The 5492-nt window shown below is 37.6% G+C and overlaps 1 pseudogene; it reads left to right on the top strand.

Annotated features, from left to right (window-relative positions):
* Positions 1-1954: 1954 nt before the first annotated feature.
* On the top strand, positions 1955-2472 carry LOC143438388 (large ribosomal subunit protein eL21 pseudogene; annotated as a pseudogene).
* Positions 2473-5492: the final 3020 nt, after the last annotated feature.

The raw sequence follows: 5492 nt of genomic DNA, 5'->3' as shown, positions 1-5492 counted from the left end.
CACATATTTCCCTCTGAACTTGATAGAAAAAGGAGAGAAAATTATGAAATCCAACAGTTGAACAGTAAATAACAAGCTTGACACAGTGCCTACCTAGAGGAGACTGGTATCACAGAAATCTTCCCATTATCCAACCACACCAAAGGCTTCAAGACAACTCAAAGAATATGCTGAAAAGAAATAGTCCTATTCACAATGCTCTTAAAATAAGACCTATATTATTCCTAAAGATAAACAAAAGAACCATATTAATTCTTTAAAGAATGTATATAGAAACTGTGAATATTTGCTTATGGTTGTGATTAGACTCCCCAACTGAAGTGTATAATGTGCCAGTGTCTTTTCTTTTATCTTTGAGATAGTATTTTACTTAAACATTTCTCTGTTCCCTTTACACCATTTAAACCCTCCTGTTGCTCCTCCTTGCTCTCTTTCAATTTTATTATGCCAGATTTTTAAAAGAAAAAATCCAATGCAATTCTAAAAACATCAGATTTACACAAAATATTTTCAAATGTAATTCACTGTCAGTTAAATTAAGTAATAAATAAATAAAACAATTAAATAATAAAATATATGTTATATTGGCAAACCAGTTTTTAAATCTCTAAGAAAGAATAAATTCCTGAGTCCAGAGAGATAGCTTACCAGGGAAAGACATTTGCTGCCAAGTCTGAGAACCTGAGGTCAATACTCAAAACTCACAGTGTGTGGGGGGGGGGGGGGGGAAGAACTGACAAGCAACTTCTCTTTTAAGTTCCATGCATACATACACCATAACACTTTTACACACACACACATGCACGCACACTCATGCATGCACATTTCAAAATAAATGTTACAAGTATTAAAATTAAAGAAAATCTGTGGGGCCAAATGAGAAAAGATATAGTATGGGCAAATTAGTTCTACTGAACAAGTAAAATTGATTACAGTTTACAGTGATTAAAAATATATGTTACCAGCATAGATAAAAAATAAAATAAATCTCTTCCCCTAGTCTCCAAGTCCTGGCCCACAACCCTAACAGACGACTCTACCTGAGGCCATGCTAGAACCCTAGGTACCTGAAATCCCAGAAGCCACACGAGTATCAAGAACTTCAGAGACTAAACCAGTTCCCAGAACCCTAGAACTCCAGAGACAACCCAAGTAACCAAAACTCCAGAGGTCCCACAGGCATCAAAACCTCAGTGAAGATACATTACTGGATTTGAAGACTTAGTGTCACCAGAACCATAGGCCACTTATACCAGAAGACCAAAATGAAACAGAATGCAAAAGAAAAAAAATCCATCAAAAAAAAAAATTAAAGTCAGAAATCAACACATAAACCTATAATAACCCAGACCCCAGATAACTAAAGGCCAAAGAACACAATCAACAACAGTCAGGGCAATATGGCAACACAAAAGTCTAGCTATCATACTACAAAAAAAAAAAAAAAAAACCTGTACATATTTGAACAGGCTGAAGCAAAAGAAAATAACTTTAAATCCAATCATATGAAGATGATAGAGACCCTTAAAGAGGAAATGAACAAATTTCTTAAAGAAATCTAGGAAAACACAAGCAAACAGGTGAAGGAAATGAATAGAACTGTTCAAGACATGAGACTGGAAATAGAAGCAATAAAGAAAACCCAGACTGAGGGAATCCTGAAAACAGAAGAATCTAGGTGCCTGAATAGGAACTTGAGACTTGAGCATCACCAACAGAATTCAAGCGATAGAAGAGAAAATCTTAGGCATAGAAGATACAATAGAAGAAAGTAATAATCATCAAAAGGAAGTGTTAAATCTAAAAAGTTTCTGACACAAAGCATCCAAGAAATGTAGGACCCTATGAAAAGAACACAACTATGAAAAGAATAATAGGAATAGAAGTAGACTTCCAGCTCAGAAGCCCAGAAAATATTATCAAAAATAAACATAGAAGAAATTTTTTCGCTTTCGGCCGCGGCAGCCATCTTCCAATTAACTCACCAAAATGACAAACACAAAGGGAAAGAGGAGAGGCACCCGGTATATGTTCTCTAGGCCTTTTAGGAAACATGGAGTTGTTCCTTTGGCCACATACATGCGAATCTACAAGAAGGGTGACATTGTAGACATCAAGGGAATGGGTACTGTTCAAAAAGGAATGCCCCACAAGTGTTACCACGGCAAAACCGGAAGAGTCTACAATGTCACCCAGCATGCCGTGGGCATCACTGTAAACAAGCAAATTAAGGGCAAGATTCTGGCCAAGAGGATCAACGTGCGGATTGAGCACATCAAGCACTCGAAGAGGAGAGACAGCTTCCTGAAGCGGGTGAAGGAGAATGACCAGAAGAAGAAGGAGGCCAAGGAGAAGGGCACCTGGGTTCAGCTGAAGCGCCAGCCTGCACCAGCAAGAGAAGCACACTTTGTGAAGACAAATGGGAAAGAGCCCGAGCTGCTAGAGCCCATTCCATACGAGTTCATGGCCTAGTGTGCAAAAGAGAAATAAAGGACCTAACTGCAGAGTTTTTCCTTTAAAAAAAAAAAGAAAGAAAAGAAATTTTTTTTCTAACCTAAAGAAGGAGATGCTTATAAAGGTACAAGCTTACTGAATATCATATACTTTGGACCATAAAGGAAAGTCCCCACCCAACACTATAATCTCAACAGTCTCAAATATCAATGGACTTGATTCCCCCCAAATAAAAAGACATAGGATGACAGAATGAATAGAAAAACCGCTTTCTTCCTTCTGCTGCATAGAAGAAACACACTTCACCACCAAAGATAGACATTCCTTCAGAATGAAAGGTTGGAAAAAGATTTTCCAAGCAAACAGACCCAAGAAGCAAGCTGTTGTAGCTATTCTAATAGCTAACAAAATCGACTTTCCACCAAAATTAATTAAAAGAGACAAAGACATTTCATACTCATCAAAAAAAAAAAAATCTATCAAGATGACATTTCACTTCTTAACATCTATACCCCAAATGACAAGGCACCCAAATTTGTAAAATGAAATATTACTAAAGCTTAAATTACACATTGAACCTCATACATTGAAAGTAGGAAACTTCAATAATCTACTTTCACCAATAGACAAGTCAACAAACAAACAAACAAAACCAGAAACATTGGAACTAGCAGAGGTTATAAATCAAGTGGACCTAACAGATACCTACAGAACATTTCACCCAAACAAAAAAGTATACCTACTTCTAAAAACCTCACAGAACATTATCAAAAACTGACTACATACTCTGTCACAAAGCAAGTCTCCACAGACACACACACAAAAAAAAAAAAAAAAACACCAAATAATCTCGTGTATACTGTCAGACCACCACAAACTAAAGATTGATTTTAAGAAAATCAGAAACAAGGGAAAGCCTACAAACTCATAGAAACAAAACAACTCTCTGTGGAATGACTAGAGTCAATGCACAAATAAAGAGAGAAATTAAAGACTTCTTAGAACTTAATGAAAATGAAAGCACGGCATGCCCAAACTTATAAGACACAATGAAAGTGATGCTAAGAGGAAAGTTCATAGCACTACGTGCCTTCGTGCCTTGTGCCTTCGTGCCTTCGTGCCTTCGTGCCTTCGTGCCTTCGTGCCTTCGTGCCTTCGTGCCTTCGTGCCTTCGTGCCTTCGTGCCTTCGTGCCTTCGTGCCTTCGTGCCTTCGTGCCTTCGTGCCTTCGTGCCTTCGTGCCTTCGTGCCTTCGTGCCTTCGTGCCTTCGTGCCTTCGTGCCTTCGTGCCTTCGTGCCTTCGTGCCTTCGTGCCTTCGTGCCTTCGTGCCTTCGTGCCTTCGTGCCTAAGGGAGTTGGAGAGATCACATACTAGCATTTTAACACCACACCTGAAAGATCTAGAACAAAGGAAGCAAACAAAACCAAGAGGAGAGCAGGAAATAATCAAACTAAGAGCTGAAATCAATAAAATAGAAACAAAGAGAACAATACAAAGAATCAATGAAACAAAGAGTTGCTTCTTTGAGAAAAAAAATCCGACAAGATTGTTGTGGATAGTCGCATTGTTGTTTGTATTTTGATGCTAATTTAGCTTCCCCAAGAGGGGCTACCTGGGACTAGGAGTGAATCACTACTCAGGACTTCATATGACCTTCTAATGAATAAAGAAACCAATCACTGGGTGAGTAGGCTATGTGGAACTTCTGGGTCAGACAAAGGGATGGAGTCGGAGGAGAGGAGATGGGGCTGGAAAACTAGAGAGGAGGCAAAAAATGTAGATAGTGGAGACCCTGCTTCAGGTGGCAGATTTATTTGGATCTGCTACTAGAGGATTTCATTTAGACTGGCTTATAAATTAGGATGTTAGTTGTTATGCCCAGGAATTGAGTCACCGTTGATTCTGAAGTAAGTTTGTGTGGTGTTTTCCTTCATGCAGCAGCTCATCTGGGTTCCAGAGAGAAAGGTATGGCTGCCAAGTGTGGGTTTGCAAGAAGTGCACCCCAAAAGGCTGTGGAAATTTTGAAGTGTGGGGCTGATTTGGTAGCAACCTGCCAGTGGGAACTTAGTGCGCTAGGTGAAGATATTTTGGAGCTCTGAGTCAAGAGTCTCCATGAGATGAGAACAGGCCAGCCATGCCCACCAGTGCCTGGCAGGCCAGCCTGCCAGTACCTGCCAATGTAGTTGTGGATTGCATTTTTTTTTATATATATTTCACGATACACAAGATAGACAAACCCTTATTGAAACTAAAAGACAGAGACAGAAAATACAAATTAACAAAATCAGAAAAGGAGGACATAAAAACAAAGACAAAGGAAATCCAAAGAATCATTAGATAACACTTAAAAAACAATTACTCCACAAAATTTGAAATCTCTAAAAGAAATGGATAATTTTTGCAATAGCTATCACTTACCAAACTTAAATCAAAATCAAATAAACAATTTAAATAGACTATAACTCCTAAAGAAATACAAGCAATCATTAAAAGTCTCCCAACCAGAAAAAGCTCAGGCTCAGATGGTTTTAGTGCAGAATTATACCAAACTTTCAAAGAAGAGCTAATGTCAATATTCCTCAAATTAATCCATAAAATAGAAACAGAAGGAACATTGCCAAATTCATTTTATGAAGCCATAGTCACCCTGGTAATCAAATCATACAAAAATTTAACGAAGAAAGAGGGTTAAAGATTAATTTCCTTCATTAACACTGATGCAAAAAAAAAAAAAAAAAAAAAAAAAAAAAAAAAAAAAAAAAAAAAAACAAACCCTCAATAGAATACATACTAACTGAATACAAGACCCATCAACAAGACCATCTACCAGATCAAGTAGGCTTTGTTCCAGAGATACAAGGATAGTTCAATATAAGAAAATCAGTAAATGTAAATGTCCACCATATAAACAAATTGAAAGTTAGAAAACACATGATCATCTCATTAGATGCTAACAAAAACCTTTCACAAAACTCAGCATCCCTTCATGATAAAAGTCTTAGAGAGATCAGTGATACAACAGACATATCTAGATATAG

This window comes from Arvicanthis niloticus, chromosome 25 (assembly GCF_011762505.2).
Source record: "Arvicanthis niloticus isolate mArvNil1 chromosome 25, mArvNil1.pat.X, whole genome shotgun sequence".
Taxonomy (NCBI): Eukaryota; Metazoa; Chordata; class Mammalia; order Rodentia; family Muridae; genus Arvicanthis; species Arvicanthis niloticus.
The sequence above is the reverse complement of the archived record's forward strand: the minus strand, read 5'-3'. Positions and strand labels throughout refer to the sequence as shown.